General features: G+C 42.6%; 1 protein-coding gene across 3 annotated transcripts in view; it reads right to left on the minus strand.

Annotated features, from left to right (window-relative positions):
* NFIA (nuclear factor I A) overlaps positions 1–18,921 on the minus strand; it is a 400,777-nt gene that overhangs the window by 72,670 nt on the left and 309,186 nt on the right. The window lies entirely within an intron of this gene.

An 18,921-nucleotide genomic window follows, 5' to 3' on the forward strand; every position in this document is an offset into this window, starting at 1 on the left:
TCTGGATAACCTTCTAGTAGCATTCTTTTCCTGAACAATGAGACTGCATTGGGTTTTTCCATTGCTCTAAAGCTCAGATTTAAGATTCTAGCCATGTATAAATCTGATTTTCCTTCTTTTTTATTTCATTTCTCTTTTATCTTGGATTATATGTTTTTAGTGTGCCTAAGTTTTCAAACAAGTGGTCACAAATTATTTTAGAAAGTTTCACTGAGGTTAAATTAACCAACCAATTATTCAGTCAGCAAAACTGACTAACTGTATCTTGAGATGGTCAGCTCAGGCCCTAGAGAAGAGGAACTACCATTGTTAATCTGGCATGGTGCTAATGCAATGCACAAAATAATGGTACGAGTCCAAATTTTTGATGGAGAAAAACATCTCTTATGGATGTGTGTGTGTGAGTAGTTGACACAATAAAAAATTATAGCACATTATGTAAATGCATATTTAGATCCTTTAAAATGTGCATTATTTACTTGAAAGTCAATAAAGGCTTTTCTCAAGTGGTTACAGTTTATTGCAGTGCATCCATCTGTATCCATGTTGATGTTAATACAATTTTGTGTATTAAAAGGCACTACAAAATTGGCTGCTTCTGGGGCCTAATACTCTTAGTACCCTAGGCCAGGAGCAGCAAAAAGTGTCACAAACACTCCGTTTGAGATGGATCTCACTACTAGCTTAAACTTTAACCAGAGGCCAGCCTTGTTTCAAACAACTGCTTGTGCTTTTCATAAAGAATACAAATAAGATGGGAAGGAAGGCAACTTGATCCGGTTGCTTTGGCTGGAATGGCACTGCCTACACATCTGAACAAAGTAGCCACAATTAAAGAAGCAGAGACCCAGAATTTCCCAAGGTGTAGGCTCAGTTCTTTATTGCCAGATGATCATATTACTGGGTACTTAAACAAGAGAGCAGGTCAGGCAGGCTGGTTTACTTGTTTGTGCACCGCCCCCCACCTCCACCCCACGGTGGCCCCAATTATTTAAAAGACTCTTTGGTTTTAGTTTGAAAGAGGAAAAGTTTAAAATTAAATGTTATTGTATATATAATATATATATATATATTTAACTTAAAAGTATTCTTCCTCCTTTAAGGCATAATTGATTAAGACTGGGGAAGAGAAGGTCAAAGTCATTACTGTATTACTGTGTATGCTGAGAGACCTCTAAGGTCCAAAAACTGATTCTTGGTCTGAGAGTCCACTACAGGGAGGAGACTTTATGGACCATTTTTCCAGCTCAAAGATGGCCAGGGAGTCATGGCCACATGGGTTTGGTATCTTGTATTTCATTCTAATTCATTCTGCCTGCTGCTGCCAAGTCGCTTCAGTCGTGTCCGACTCTGTGCGACCCCATAGACGGCAGCCCACCAGGCTCCCCCGTCCCCGGGATTCTCCAGGCAAGAACACTGGAGTGGGTTGCCATTGCCTTCTCCAATGCATGAAAGTGAAAAGTGAAAGTGAAGTCGCTCAGTCATGTCCGACTCTAACGACCCCATGGACTTCAGCCCACCAGGCTCCTCCGCCCATGGGATTTTCTAGGCAAAAGTACTGGAGTGGGGTGCCATTGCCTTCTCCGAATTCATTCTAAGTCTTAGGAAAAAAAGAGACAAAAGAAAATCACCTCTCTTTACCACTGCCAGCAGTTTTGCCCAAACAGAACCTTTAAAAGTTCTAATAACCCTCCTACGTTTTTCTCAAACCAAGAATTCATGATTGAAATACATTCTTCCGTTTAGGCTTGACATTGACTTAATTTCTCGTCCAGGAACGACTGCAGACTCTCACGGGTTGGACAGAGAATTAGGTTCATTTCATATTCATTTTGCTTTCCGGCACCAGCCCTCAGATCCTAGTCTCTCTTCTATGGGAGGCTACAAAGATAAGCTGCTAGGAGAGCAATGCAAACAATAAAATCAAATCCTCCTTCAGGCGCAGCGTGCTTGTTAGATGGCGTTACACAGTCTTCTTTGCTCATAGAGCGAATGACCACTCCCAAGGCCTGGCATTTGGGAAACTTCAGTCTTACCATTAATTGATATCGTCAGTGGCAACAGGTGAAATTCCAAACTGCTTCTCTCTGTTAGCACCATTACAAGAAAAAGCTACTCATCTGTCTTCAGCAGTAAGATGTTATTTAGACAAAAATAACCATTTCCATAAAGTACAAGGTGGCATTAAGAAATCCTGACTACTCATATTTAAAAGTAAAGATTTTAATAAGGCACAGTTCTAAAAGGAGCAGAAAGTAGAAAAAAAAATGCACTTAAAAAAAAAAGCATTCCATAAGGGCAAATGGAACTTGAATTGTTTGGGCTGTCAACTACTATGGCGTTTACTTCTTTAGAAATTCAAAACCACAATATGTAACACCATGATAGCCTACGTAAAGCTGAGAAATCTTACTGGTCCATAGCTATAATTTATACATCATTCATGAGTCAGACCTGCCATTCACGAAAGTTTAGAAGTTTGGAGTTCTGGGGTTTAACAGAGACACAAGGAACAAGGAACTGGCAATGGTTTTCAAGCCTTTAGGAGGTGAAACTTTTTCTAAATAACAAACCTTTGACTCAAACCAAGGTTTTCAAAACACATCTTTAACATCACTGAATACGTGTGAAAGACGTGGGTATATCAAATGAGAGAAATATATATTTCACGATGACTTGCAAAACACCAGTATTTTTATGTTATTGCTACCAAACAAAGTAACTTTCTGTTACAGTAGACTTCCGAGATAACTGATATGTTCTATTCTATTTGAGTTAAGGTAGAAGTTCAGGATAGAGATCAAATTCCAATATCTTTTGGAAAAATAAATTTTAAAAATATAGCAAGGGGTGAGGGGCAGCAAAGATCTTTTAAAATTTTAATTTAGATCAATTTTTGCTACTTAAAGACCTTTATTTTTCAAAAGTCCTTTTTATAGTCTAGACTAGGGGTTGGCAAACATTTTCTGTAAAGGCCAGAGAGGACACAGTTTAGCTTTGTGGGCCTCATGGTTTTTGCTGTAATTACTCAGTGCAGGAGCAGCCATAGATATCACATAAATAAATGAGCATGGCCATAAAATGTTTTGATAACATTTTAAGAAACAAGCAGAGGGCTAGATTCGACTGGTGGGCCATAGTCTAATGGCCCCTGGGGTAGACCCACATAATTCCTGTTTACTCTCCAAATACCAGCAATGCTCTTTCTGTGAGCTGAGCACCAGACAATCTCTGTTCCTCCTACCCACTGCCTACCAAACCTGGTCTTTGTCCCAGCTGGACGTCCTGCTGATGCCTCATCTTTTTGAAGGCTTCCAAAGCAAACTGCTTGCCTTCTGTATCCCCACTAACTAGCCGCTGTCACTCTTTGATTGACCCTTTTCACTGTTAATTAACATGCTTTGGGTATGTGCTGGTTTCCCACATCCATGTGTATGTGCACGCGTACATGCTAAGGTGCTTCAGTTCTGTCTGACTCTTTGAGACCCAGTGGACTGTAGCCCACCAGGCTCCTCTGCCCATGAGATTCTCCAGGCAAGAATACTGGAGTGGGTTGCCATTCCCTTCTCTAGGAGATGTTCCATAGCTAGGGATTGAACCTGCGTTTCCTGCTTTGCAGGCAGAGTCTTTACCTATGAGCTACTGGGGAAGCCCCATCCATGTGTATATTATGTCAAGTCAAACATAAGAGTCAGAAAAGTAGTAGATAACCAACAAGGATCTACTGTATAGCACAGGGAACTATACTCAGTACTGTGTAATAACCTTTAAGGAAAAATAATGTGAAAAAGAAAAAAATATATATACATAAACATATATAACTGAAATGAAACTAACATGAAACTAACATGACATTATAAATCAGTTCAGTTCAGTCGCTCAGTCGTGTCCGACTCTTCACGACCCCATGAATCGCAGCACGCCAGGCCTCCCTGTCCATTACCAACTCCCAGAGTTCACTCAGACTCACATCCATCGAGTCCGTGATGCCATCCAGCCATCTCATCCTCTGTCGTCCCCTTCTCCTCCTGCCCCCAATCCCTCCCAGCATCAGAGTCTTTTCCAATGAGTCAACTCTTCGCATGAGGTGGCTTTCAGCTTCAGCATCAGTCCTTCCAATGAACACCCAGGACTGATCTCCTTTAGGATGGACTTGTTGGATATCCTTGCAGTCCAAGGGACTCTCAAGAATTTTCTCCAACACCACAGTTCAAAAGCATCAATTCTTCGGCGCTCAGCCTTCTTCACAGACCAACTCTCACATCCATACATGACCACAGGAAAAACCATAGCCTTGACTAGACGGACCTTTGTTGGCAAAGTAATGTCTCTGCTTTTGAAGATGCTATCTAGGTTGGTCATAACTTTCCTTCCAAGGAGTGAGCGTCTTTTAATTTCATGGCTGTAGTCACCATCTGCAGTGATTTTGGAGCCCCAAAAATAAAGTCTGACACTATACTTCAATTAAAAAAAAAACAACCCTGAGTGAATGCACTAGTTCAAGCTCTTTATGTGAGATAGAGCCCTAGCCTTTCGGTACTGACAGGGCCTCTTCTCTGAATAGACCTTATTTATGCATGAATCAACTAAGCCGCCATGACGGCTAATATGAAATGCCTACAAACACCACACAACAGCTGTGATTATTGGAGACACGAAGGGGGACTGTTTAATAAGCAAAGTTGATAAGATTCAGTTCCATGAAGGGAACTTGAGCTTCTATGTAACATGCCAGATATACAAGAGATGAAGAAGAGATACATCAAAACATTTAAGGGAAAAATAACCACCATAGATTGGATGATCACATAGGTTAACAGAGAATTAATCCTCAAACGACCTGGAATTTGAAACACTAAGCTCCATGGAGGTTCTCTAGCCTATGGGAGGCCTACCAAATGCTGGGACCTGTGCTGTTTGCAAGTCTTTGCTGACATTTAAAATAAAAAAATGCAAGACCAATACAAACAAACCCCACAACAAACAAAGCAATGACTGATTCACGGCCTCTCTTCCCACTACCCCTGCCCAACTTATAGGTATACACTGAAGTTCAAGGCCCTATTTCTGAGTAACATGTTTACTAAAGCACAGGTTTCAAAGCACCCTCCTGAATTCACCCTACAGGATTTAGGGATTTATTCCTACTGCTGGTAAATTTCACACAAGGAGAAGTATGAGACGCATTGGGCCAGTGTTTGAAGTCAGGGTACCAAAGTTTACCCCAAGCTGGGTATCAACTAGCTCTGTGTCAACCTCCTAAGCACTTGGGTTTTCTGTGCTGCAAAATGGAAATCCTATGTCTGTGTGATTTTTAGAGCTCGACTATTTTGGGTTTTGAAATCATTCACTCCCTATGTGAGTCTAGGAAAAGTTATGTAACATTTTCGAACTTGCATATCCTTGTCTGTAAAATTGGATAAAATAGTATTAATTTAAGAGATTTTTCTGAGAATTAGAATTAGTGTATGTAGGTGCCTAGTACATAGTGGGCTCATACCTTTAAAAACTATGTGTTGAGAATCTGCTGTGTCCCAGGCTATATGCTGGACTCTGGGCTATTTATTACCCTTGGAGTTGTGTTCTTAGGATAAGTTAAGATATACTAAAAGCAATCAGGATCACGCAGTGCCCTGTGGCAGCGTAAGACCATCGGGAATCAAGAGCTGAACTGTTCTTAGGACCTCCCTGGTGGTCCAGTGGTAAGACTCCACGCTCCCAATGCAGGGGGCCTGGGTTCTATTCCTGGTCAGGGAACTACATGCCGCATACCACAACTAAAGATCCCGCTTACCACAATGAAGACACAGCACAGGCAAGTGAATAACTTTTAAAGAAGAGTTGAACTGTTCTCCACTGTTCCCGTGGACCTGGAGTTCCCTGGCATGGACTGTCACTCTCCTAAGACCAAGGTTTGACCTGCGCTTTTCAAGCCCCACCTGCAACATGAAGTCACTTGGCTGGTGGGAGAGCCAACCCTGCTGCCCTGGGCACAGGACAGCTGTGCTCTAATCTCCTGGACTGGGCAGCTATCAGCTTTGCAGGCCCAGCAGTCCTTCACCTGTTCTTCTGGAAACAAAGCTCGAAGGTATCTTTGGGTAACAGCCTTCTCTCCACCTCAGTCTATGTCACTGACTTCATCCTCCCCCCGGCTCTGTGGGTGGGCATAGAACCCAGGCCACACCAATGAGAAACCTATTACGTTTACTTTTAATGTCAGGGAAGAGACCTCTGGGCCAGAGGCACAGGGAGTCCTGCTCATGGCGCCAGGCCCCAGTATTGCTGTTGCTATAAGACTGGGGGGCAGTGGCTGTCTCGTGGGAGGCACAGGGAGTCCTGCTCATGGCACCAGACCCCCAGTATTGCTGTTGCTATAAGATTGGGGGGCAGTGGCTGTCTCGTGGGAGGACTGTCTTTTTCCAGGGTGTGCTTCTGCATGCCCAAATCTCTTCCAGCAGGCCAGAGACAGAGGCCTCAGTGGGCTTGTAACAATCAACCAGCAGCTTCTCAACCCTGGCAGCTGGGTCTCATCACTCTCCACGCCCAGGAGTTCATTCACATCAATCTCCAGCTCCAGGATCCCCTCTTCCTGGCAGCCATAGAGGCCAGGGAACTGCTCCAGGATCCACTCCCCAGGCTGACGTGCTTCCATAGCTCCTTGAGGTCAGACCTGACCATGACCTTCCCTTGGCACCTCCCTTAAGCCTCACCTGCAGCTCCGGGGCGGTGGTGGGGTCTGAAGGTAGATGCTGCCACTGCCTGGCTTGCGCGTCAGGGTCACCAACACTGTAACCCCTGTGGGGCCACTGTCTGCCATGCCAGCTGCCTCCTCCATTATCTTTTAAAGTGTTAGTCGCTCAGTTAGTCTGATTCTTTGTGACCCCTATGGACTATAGCAACCCCAGGTTCCTCTGTCCATGGGATTCTCCAGCCAAGAATACGGGAGTGGGTAGCCATTCCCTTCTCCAGAGGATCTTCCTGAGCCAGGGATCGAACTCAGGTCTCCTACATTGCAGGCAGATTCTTTCCCGCCTGAGCCACCAGGGAATCAGATCACTATCTTTTAAACATAAAGATTATTTTAAAAGTGAGCAAATGACCCACACTAGGCCACTCGGAGCATCAAGAAGGAGTTGGGCTTCTCTAGATCTCTTGTGAGAGAGCTGTTCTCTTTCCCTTGGGACTGTTACAAGAGTAGGAATTAAGCTTGGAACTGCTCATATCATCAGTGCCATGATCTGAGGAGATTCAGCCTGAGAATGAAGTTCACACAGAGGACAGAAGATCTGAGAATGATAAAAAGACAGATTTCTGAAGGTATTGCCTGAGCACCTGGATCCAGTTCTACGTGAAGCCACAAACCCTCAGACTTTTTCGTTACACAAACAATCCATTATTTTCTTTTGGGGAGAATGGAGAGGTGATTAAGCAATCTGGCTGGGTTCTTTCCCTTGTGAGAATATTTCACTTGAAAGAGTACTTTAACATGTCTTCTGTTCATTATTGCAGGAGTCCCCAACCTCTGGGATCTAATGCCTGATGGTCTGAGGTGGAGCTGATGTAATAATAATAGAAATAAAATACACAATAAATTTAATGCACTTGAATCATCCTGAAACCATCTCCTATATCCCAGTCTGTGGAAGAACTGTTTTCCATGAAACTGGCCCCTGGTACCAAGAAGGTCGGGGACTGATGCATTACTGGGTATGCAACAGTTCAACAATGCTTATTATGGTATTCAGGAATCTGAGGATTCGTGAAGATCTACAGATATCCCTCAGGGATACTAAGGTTTCCTAAATACATACTGTATACCAATAGACTGGACCCACACAAACTGACAAATAAATCCAAATGCCCACAAATACTTTTAATACCTTGCTATATTATCCATTTCTTTAATTCATGAATCTCATCCGAGTAACAACTGTTTGTTCTTCTGGTCTTTCAGGTTGAGGGGCAAGACAAGCTTGTTTGATTTGTTCACCAGGGCCTAGCACAGTGCTTGGCAGATGGTACACTCTCAAAAATTATTTGCTGATTTGACTTGTGTAAATAACAGTGGTGCTTATCCCTTAGCAAGAGCCATGCCTGAATGAAGACAAGTCAAAGTGAAGTTATCACCGTGGCTGTGGGCTAGTCATCATGGTAGGAGGTTCACCAGCCCCACAAGGAGACTCGTCTGTTCCTCCAACCAAACAAGAGTGATGGGATGGTGTAACTGGGCTGGCTCATGTCCCTGAGGCCCCATCTCTTCCAGGGGCTCCTTGGAAGACTTCCATAAGACTCCTCTCAGTGAGGAGAAATACACACACCTTCTGGACTCACAGGAGCAGATAAAAGAGAAAGCTGGAGTTGAGGAGTGAGCAATGAGAGAAGTGAGAATCCTTTCAAGAGAACCACATAAAAAGACAGCAAAAGATATGGGGATGGGGGGACTCTGAGACAGCTAACGTTTAGTAACATACGAATCACATACGTGGCCCTATCCATATGTCATTTCACTTCCTCCTCCTATTAACACCTAAAGTTTCGTACAGGTGGGAAAACAGAGGCCAGCAGAGGCCAGGGACTGGCCCAAGCTTGTACAGATCCTGAGTGGCTGGGAAGCATTTGAAATCTATTCTGTGGGACGCCACAGCCCATGTGCTTTTCATTGTACTCTTCTGCTCCCATACGAATTATTTTTCAGAGGTCAAATCATTTATTTCCTTTCACGATATTTGCCTCATAGGTCCCTTACTACTGTACTACAACTGTCCACTCTGGTGTTCCTCACATGTGTTTTGTACATAGGAAAAATGAATCGTTTGGGGTGGAGAGGAAGTAACTGCTACTTAATACTAAGAAATGGCAAATGTAAAATTTACCATGGAAATACACATTTTAAAAGGCCATCCATTCACGTGAGTGATTGAATCCACTTGTTTCAACAATACAAAGGATGTGGCATGAAATGGGTGACTCTGTGTGATACTGCAGCCACATTAACAGGACCATGCCTTCCCATTTCGAGTATCAGTGCTCACCCCTCTTTGCCTACGTGGATGATAAGCTGATACTACATAAACACTGTTAAAGCTACAGTTCCATGCTACAGTAATTCACTTAACTTTAACATGATTTATGGTTCTGTCAATCGGGGAGGTTGAAATCCCTGCATTAAAGCTTAAATGCGAACTTCATATTTAAAAGACCATGTGTGAGTGTGTGTGATAGAAGAAAACATTCCACATAAAAGGGAGATACAAGCCCAATACTGACTTTTTATTCTACTCTGAAAAAAGAAAAATAAAGAATAAATCTAAACATAAAATCAACATTATATTAAGCTCAACTAGAAAGACCTGATCGGGATTTATCTGGTTATAGGATTTACAGTGCAACAGTACCCAGAAGTCTTATCAATGACAGGATTTCAAAGAAACCTTGCCCAGAACTAGTGCCTTCACTGTGTCTATATGTGTGGATTTATGGTTGGGGGACAAGGAGGTAGGGGTGGAAGAGAGCGAGGGAGAGATGAAGAGAAAGGGGCAAGAAATTCCAAGGGAGAGCAGCTCCTTTTGTCCAAATGTGTTTCAATCTGGGTCCATGTGGTTAATCACCAATCACCCTGTTCTTTTCTCAGGCACTCACCCAGCCGGCCGGCGGTGGGCTGGGGGCGGGGGGCGGGGTGCATTTTGCCTCTTTAAGAGATTAAGGAGCCACTTGGTCTTACTGCTCTAACCTGTCCTCCTTGGGACCACATATTAACAGATAGCACTGCAGAAGGGCTCTCTTTAGAAGTTTGCTGCGGGGATGACAAATTAACCCAGCAGGGTGTCCCACACATCTATCTCAGTACAAATTATTAGTGTAATAGAGCTTTTAGTTATGCATTTATCTAGTAATTATTGAACGGTTACACAAAACCAAGCTGAGCAGCCACGGCCCTTTATGAGGCTCGCTCGGTGGGTGGCCTTACAGTTAATTTAGGGTACTTCTCCACTAAGCAGTTCACTTGCAGACAAATTAGCTAAACAGCCTTCTCCTTTAAATATTTTCCATGTCACAGTGAAACTCTTTACAATACAATAAAGGTACAGTTTTAATTACACGCTTCCTGACTTTTGTTTAGTTGTAGTTTTAAAACATTTGCTGGCACTGTTTTTTCCTTTGGCTGGGTAGTAATAGCTGGCTCTAAGTATCTGGCTAATGAATTTAATAATTTCCTGAACTGGGACTTAAAGGGCCTTTGCTAAAAAGCTGCTTTTCCTCTTTACCATCCAGTTCCTTCAAATCCCATCAACGAGGGTTCCCATTAGGCCCGGCACCGGCACTTGAGCTAACCTTGCCCGGTGTTCACAAGCCCTCTTATTCTCTTTTCAGTGCTCCTCATAGGTGGTACTTGTTAGGTCTGTGATGCCTGCATTTGAAAGTCAATTCTGATTGTCGAAAGACAACGTAATGTTTTCTCAAATGACATACTCCAATAATAAATAAACACTTTGCATCTGTTGGCAGATTATTTCAGCACCTTGTTAGCAACAGGTACTTAATTGCTTCTCATTTTCCTGAGATGATTCAATTGCACTAAACCAGGAGAGACAAATTAAATTCAGCTCCACTGAAAGGAGCACTAGTGTGTTCTACAACTAAGTTAAAAATATTTCCTAAGAGGCAAAGGAGTCTTTGATACAAGATATGATACAAGAAAGCTAAACGAACCAACTGCTTAGGTAGTGGGTGTATGCCAAGGAAGGATGTCAAGGTCATGAGAGCGATGGAGCACCAGGGACTTCTTCCTTCTTTAGGGTCCTTCATTTGGGCAGAAACGTTTATAATACCACAGCAAATATTCCATAAAAAGAGGATCAAATCATTCTGAGCTCAGCATTTCTCTTAATGTTCATGAAAATAGAAGCTCTGAATTAAAACTGAGTAAATGTATGGATGTGAGAGTTGAACCATAAAGAAGGCTGAGCATCAAAGAATTGATACTTTCAAATTGTGGTGCTGGAGAAGACTCTTCAAGAGTCTTCTGGGACAGCAGGTAGATCAAACCAGTCAATCCTAAAGGAAATCAGTCGTGAACATTCATTGGAAGGACTGTTGCTGAAGCCCAATACTTTGGCCACTTTCTGACTCACTGGAAAAGACCCTGATGCTGGGAAAGATTAAAGACAAACAGAGAAGGGGTCAGCAGAGGATGAGATGGTTAGATAGCATCACTGACTCAAAGGACAAGAATTTGAGCAAACTCAGGGACTGCCAGTGGAGGACAGAGGAGCCTGGCATGTTCGGTTTATAGGGTCACAGAGGATCAGTCAAGACAGTGGCTAAACAACAACAAGTGTATATCGAGCATTTATTCACTATGCTATGCAATCTCCCTAAATGCTGTGAAATACATACATTTCAATATGGTATTATTATCACACAAGGAGGATGGAAAGAACCACCTGTTATTTCCAAACTTTCAGTTTGCTGTCAATCAAACCTATGTGCTCATTCAACAAATACCTACTAAGTGCTCTGCTAACGCCAACCACAAGGATGGGAGATACAGAATCTCGGGAGGAAGAATAAAGACGTGGTCCCATTCTAATGGCCCTGCCATCTAGTGATGACTGAGCCTTCCCACTATTCCTCTCCTTCCTTCCTTCTCTATTATTGTCTTTGAATCTCTGGTCTTCCAACCTTTCCTGGTGACCTCAACTTCCTGGAAAGTTATTTTATTCTCGTAATTCTCTGCAGTGTATTATCTTCATACAAACTGGGAGAGACTATTGACTTCATACCCTCACATGTCTCATCATTAAAGGCAAGATCCTTGATTGGGCCACGAGGATCCTGGATTTAGAGAGGTTCATAGAGCATGTAAGTGTCTGAACAGAAACTGGCAGGATTCTTTGAAAGCTGCACAATGTGTCTTATGGCTATTGTTTTAATACATACTGCGCATGTCTTCAAAATCAGGGCCATCTGCGCATGTCTTCAAAATCAGGGCAATCTCTAAAGCCCCTTCATGTGTGTGTGTGTATATATATATATATGTTTTGACCCATAAAGAAGTGGGGCTTTGGCCATTTGCTCACGTTTTGTATGTCTGGATTCCTCAGTACTTAGTTGTCTAAAAGCACAATGGTTTGCTGTTGCTGCCTGCTTACCACCAGGAGGCACTCTCTTTGAGAGGAGGTAAGTCAGTGGGTAAGTCACACTGTTTGGACTGGCCCAGTGTCATCTGCCACGGTAGTTCTATCAGGTGGACCAGGATCTTGGCAGCACCCTGGGAGCACCCATCACAATAATACAAGGCTGGCTTTCTTGTCTGCCATCTACTAGGAAGTAAGCAAGTTGAGGCCAGAATCCAAGCTTTATTCCCTACAGTATTCAGCAAGTAGCAGAGCACCTTGTACCCTGTAAGTACTTGATAAATATTTGTGGAAAAGTTAACAGGCCCCTAGACAGTAATAGGAGTCTGCACACTAATTTCAATATTAAAAAAAAAGTCAAAGTGACCTCAAAAGCTATCTTTGAAATGACTTGCACCTAGCAGAAACCCTGCATTTACCAGTAGCAAGGATTCATGGGCTCATAAAAAAAGGTCAAATGATCTGTTTATGGCTGCTATTACAAAAAAAACTCAGTGTGATAATAAGAGTTGTATCATACTTATCGAAAGATCTAAATGGGTATGTCATGTCCTTGACTAATAAAAATTGCGAAAACAAACTGTTGAAATAAATGCCGTTGATTTCTCCCAGTAGTGGAGAAAAAGGTAGAAATAGGTTGAAAAAGGCTTAGCACTGGAGGCTAGATTTCTAGTCTTGGCTCTGGCCAACTCAGATTTCGCATTTCTCTGAGTAACGGTAACTATGTTGTTGACTGCTAGCCAGAATATTTTTCTCCTATTTTCCTACTTATAAAACCCCAATTTTATACAGAGCAGCAATGTGCTCTGTCAAATACTTAGATTTTCCAGCCTCCCTTGCAGCTAGAGGTGATCAAGAGGCTTAGTTTTGATCATGCTGAGTAAGAGTCTATGAAAGGTGGCAAAATGACCTGGCAGGCACTTTTGGCTCTTGTCTGCTCCCTTCTTTAAAACGCTTGGAATGCAGATGCATGGCAGGAGGGCAGTGGCTACACTGTGACCATGAGGTCACAGCGTGAGATTGAGAACAATCCACTAAAGCATGGATAAGAGAAGAAATCTCAGTCCTTGACTGCACTCAGATGCCGCCATGACAGTTCTGAACCACATACTCGGTTTTCATTTTCTTATTTACTTATTTATGGCTGTGCTGGGTCTCTGCTGCTGTGAGGACTCTCTTCCTAGTTGTGGTGCGCGGGGGCTACTCTCTAGTTGCCGTGTGCAGGCTTGTCACTGCGGTGGCTTTTCTTGCTGCAGATCACTCACTCTAGGGCATGCAGGCTCAGTAGCTGTGGTTCCCGGGCTCTAGAGCAAGGCTCAGTAGTTGTGGCCCATAGACCTAGCTGTTTCAGGGCATGTGGGATCTTCCCAGACCAGGGATTGAACTCATGTCTCTTGCATTGGTAGGCAGATTCTTTACCACTGAGCCACCAGGGAAAACTCCATATGTTTGTTTTAGATTTCCAGTTACTTACAGCCAAACACATTCTTAAGGGATCCAGGAAAAGAATTAAACCAGAAGGCCCCAAGAGTACTTACTATTCTGAAATTCTATGGCTCTAGACGAAGCTCAATTGGTGCTTATTTGTCAATTACTCTCAACCCCTGCTTTACAACATGTATAGTGCAGGTTCCCGACTGCCTCTTGATCCCTAAAGCACAGAGTCACTTTACCTTTGTGCTAAGCATTTAAATTAAGTATCATCTATTATCTCGCTTTTGGAAATAGCAAAGACTTAAAGGCAGAAACATAAGTTTTGAGAAGACAACTTTTAAGAAATTCTAAAATATCTCTGATGAGTACTCCAAATCATTCTCAAAAAGAGTTAGGCCCTTTTAAATCATCAGGTACACCTACAACTCTTAGAAAAGCAAAGGGAAGAAAAAAGAAAAACGATAATTTTTCTTCATTATCATGAAGAAGATGAACTGTCATGATTAAATACTTTACTATGGTTGAAATTTTAAGCACTGCTAAAAGAAAGTCTTCGAAAGCCCAATCTTTCCGTTTAAAGTGCACAGTAACTGTACTAACGTATAATGGAAACTTAATCTCTTCCTCACTCAGTAGGGCATTCCACAGTCTTTAACTTCTTCACCTAATTTTAACTACATAAGTGTTAGTTACTCAGTCGTATCTGACTCTTTGGACATTATGGACTGTAACACACCCGGCTTCTCTGTCCTAAAATTCTCTAGGCAAGAATCCTGGAGTAGGCAGCCATTCCCTTTTTCAGGGAATCTTTCCAATCTGGGATCAAACCTGAGCCTCCTACATCGCAGGCAGATTCTTTACCATCTGAGCCACCAGGTGAGGTGGCAAAGTGTTATCCCCCATGAGATGGCTAAACTGAGGTCACAATGTTAAATGATTTATCAAAGCCATAAACAATGACACCATCAGAGAGGGGGTTCATTTTAAGAAACCACATGCCCCTACCTTCACAAGGGAAATTGGAAATTAGATTCCAATTTTAGATTAGAAGATTAGAATAACATCAACTAAGAAACACCATAGCTTTTAATAAACCTTACTACATAATCTTGCAAAAGCTTTCTTTGGATGAAAGGCCATGGTTCTTCCTCATCTTGGACATTCCTTATAAAGAAGGGCCATATCAACTATTGTCATATGTCACCCTTACTCCTTCTGAAGCACTGAGAATCTGTCAGTTTCAGGGATGGGATGAATATCTCTTATGTACGTTTTATGCACATCTTGCATACTTTTTATTCATTCAGGTAAAATCTGAGCTCAAAACCCACGGTGTGAGAAACAATGAAGATATCAAAAGGTGTTTATTAGAGATCCTTCCTCACAGAGGTTTTGTTCTAGAGAAAGAACAAGACGTGTACGTGAACTGACAAAGTAAGACCAAGTTGGTGTAGGGAGTGTGAAGACGTGATGTGAGAGACTCCCAGAGTCTGCAGATTGATGATGGCAGCCTGGTTGGAGCTGAGCAGATTGCAGGTAGAAAGTGGTACCCGAATTGGTCTTGGGATGGGACCAGTGTGTCCAGTGTGTGGACAGGCAAAGGCAGGAGGACAGCATGATAGCATGAGACTTTCAAAGCCCTGATGAAAATGGGTGACTTAATTGTTTGCTTGACCTGATCATGCCCGTGAGTAGATGATTTCATCTACTCTTAAGATAATATAATTCTCTGAGGTTGAGATTAGATCCTCAATTTATAGATGAGGAACCCATCGCTCAGAGAAACAAAGCTATGTGCCAGGTTCACACAGCTGGTAAAAGTGGTGGAAATGGGATTCAAACACCAGTCCATTCCACCTCCAACCCTAGCTTCTGTACTTACTCACTCCCCTCGAGGCTCTATGTTTCCTGCCTCAGCTTTGCAATCATCAAAGAGAGGTTTCCTGTGTAAAAGGTGGCCACCAACTTTCCAAACATAGCTAATTTTTGCAGTGAAAAATAGGACCATTGCTTGTTTTCAATGAATTTGGTGAATTCATTGAAATTTGAGGTGGATTTGCTGTTCTGTAGCTCTTTTAGCACCCCACTCCAGTACTCTTGGCCTGGAAAATCCCATGGATGGAGGAGCCTGGTAGGCTGCAGTCCATGGGGTCGCTGGGAGTCGGACACAACTGAGTGACTTCACTTTCACTTTTCACTTTCATGCACTGGAGAAGGAAACGGCAACCCACTCCAGTGTTCTTGCCTGGAGAATCCCAGGGACGGGGGAGCCTGGTGGGCTGCTGTCTATGGGGTCGCATAGAGTCGGACAGGACTGAAGCGACTTAGCAGCAGCAGCAGCAGCTCTGTTAGCATACCACCTCAGGGCTGGGCACTGGGGTGTATAACACAGCTACTGTCTACTGATTGGTGTTTGTCTAGTTGAGGTATTCCCATGAGGAATTTTAAGGAAAGCAGCAGAAGTCTTACAATCTAGGTGCTATCCAGAGGTGACTATACCATGTGACTCTGAATAAGACTACAGTTTACAGCCTCCCCAGTGCCCCAGGATCCTGATAAAGGACACACCCTTCTCTTCTTCCTGGCCTTTTTGAAGTCTGATCATCTATCTGGATTCTCTAATGATTTACCATTTCAGATTGTAGTAAGAGAAAGTGAAAGTGTTAGTCGCTCAGTTGTGTCTGTCTCTTTGCGACTCCATGGACTGTAGCCCGCCAGGTTCCTCTGTCCATGGGGTTCTCCAGGCAAGAATACTGGAATGGGCTTGCCATTTCCTTCTCCAGAGGATCTGCCTGACCCAGGGGTCGAGCCTGGGTCTCCTGCACTGCGGATGGATTCTTTACCATATGAGTCACCAGGGAAGCCAAGCCTCTCCTTCCAATAAAAAGAACATGTGAGGTTGAATTCTCCTTAATGTACATGCCACATTTATTCTACACTGGCTCCCTCTGTCAGACTCTCCTTTTTTAAATCCAGCCTTATCTTCCTAAAACATCAACTCTTAGTCCCAGATGTGATGTCATTCCAAGCATTAGCTTTCCAACCAGTTCACAGAAGGATAAGAGGGAATATGATACCTATAGCGAGTATGTCTTAAATAACAAGTGTCTAACCACCAACCTTTAAAAAGGTCTTAGCCCAACATGGTCTTATGTTAAGCTATCTCAACTCTGTCATGCTGACCACAAAGATGCCGCTGAAGTATTTCATACCAACTACCCCACTTCCCTTCACCAGACCTCTAAGTTGGGTAGGATGTAATAAGAATGGGTTCCTGAGTAGATTTCCCAGAAAGGAGACCTGAGGATGCTGTGAACCATATTGAAGTCTGGTGAAAAAATTCTTTGGAATTCCATAATTGTTCCGTAATTTTTAAATTGGGCATCTTTCTCTTTTCCTTATAAACAATTCCATGAGTATGAACAGAAGACCAAAACTCACAGTTCTGTTGAATAAGAAGGTCCCCTCTGGTTCAACTCAGTGTGGATCATTTTAGCAAATGTGATTAACTGTTTAGCAAGAAGAAGCTCCCAATCATGGCACTTATGGGTAAGTGCTAGAATCATTTCTAGATCTATAGTTTTAAGGCAAGACATATAGAAAGCATTCAGTATTTACTGAATAAATGATAACATACGCACATTGCCTTATACCCCTCAGAGTCTCTACAAATATTGTTTTATTGTAGTTTCTGTGTAAGAATGTGAGGTTGGGGAAAAAAAAATTCCTTCAGCAGTACTGCTGCTGCTGCTGCTAAGTCGCTTCAGTCGTGTCCGACTCTGTGCGACCCCAGAGACGGCAGCCTACCAGGCTCCCCCGTCCCTGGGATTCTCCAGGCAAGAACACTGGGGTGGGTTGCCATTTCCTTCTCCAATGCATGAAAGTGAAAGTGAAGTTGCTCAGTCGTGTCCAACTCTTAGCGACCCCATGGACTGCAGCCCACCAGGCTCCTCTGTCCATGGGATTTTCTAGGCAAGAGTGCTGGAGTGGGGAGCCATTATTACTGTCCCCATTTTATTGGAGAGGACATTAAAAAATTCAGACGATAAGCAGAAATGGAAAGAGGCAACTTAACAAACTACCCTGATTGCTGGCGTTGCTGCTTTCTAATCCTGGTGTACCAGGAGTCTTTTCTTCGCTTGGAATGCCCTCTATTCATCTAAGTGACTTTTAAGATTTGACTCTGACAATATCTACCATTTGAAGGTTCTTTAGGTGATATAAAGTGAAAAGTGTGCATTCCACAACATATTCTAAATGCTTATTTTTCTGTACTGGACAATACGCTCTATGAGGACAGGAACCACTGAATACCCAGTGTCTGCCCAGTGACAAGCACTCAGTAAATCCTTGATTGATGATGAAGGAACCTCCACAGTTCACTCCAGAGTTTCCTACAGAAACCTCTGCTTTTAAGATCCATGTAGCACTTAGAACATGTCAGCCTGGTCATAAAAAGATGAGAAACATACAGGCCTTATCTCCCTGAGACCAAAAATCTTCTGACTAAATCTTCGTATCTCTTACCTCCCACCACAGTTTCAATGCTTAAGGAATGCTGACAACGAAAATAATATCATCACACTGCCCCATTCAAAGAGAGTCATTCTGGGAGCACATAATTTCATTCAGATGCAAGGTTTTCAAATAGGGGGAGGGTAATGCACGTATTTTTCACTCTTACACACAAGTGAAATAATTAGAACACTTAAAGTTCCATCAATGATCACAATATCTTTAAAGATGGGGCAAGTGAGCTTTCATAATTGTGGATAGACACTGCTTCATATAATAGTCAAAATACTTATTTTCTTCAAAGTGATTTCTACACATGTACATTGGCCAGCCCTCTAAACTGCTATATTTCCCTGAGATGTACACAGAGTATTCATAAAGGGATTCAGATTTGTGGGACTCACATTGAGATTAATGCAAGAAATACCAGTTTCTCCAGGCGTATGTCAAAGTAGACAAGAGACCATAACTTTCTAGGATGTTTTATGATAGCAGCTGGTAGATCACAAACTTACCTAAACAAAAATCTGATGGAAGAAAGCAAACGTGGTTACAATTATTCATACTCCTACTGTGGGAGTTTCATAAACAAACTAATAAATATTTTCATCTTGCAACAAGATCAAGTTAAGTGATTTGCTGACATTCTCTTGAGGTTTAAAGCTTGTCTTTAATGTGAAATACAAATCATATTTCTTGTGGACACATTTTAATAATAAACTTAAAAGCACATGAGACAAAAATAATGAAAACATTGCAATGAAAACCAGACAAACTATCTACCACTTCAAAAGGAGTGAATGAAGACGGCTCGTCAACACGGTGATGCAAACAA

This window comes from Bos indicus x Bos taurus, chromosome 3 (assembly GCF_003369695.1).
Source record: "Bos indicus x Bos taurus breed Angus x Brahman F1 hybrid chromosome 3, Bos_hybrid_MaternalHap_v2.0, whole genome shotgun sequence".
Lineage (NCBI taxonomy): Eukaryota > Metazoa > Chordata > Mammalia > Artiodactyla > Bovidae > Bos > Bos indicus x Bos taurus.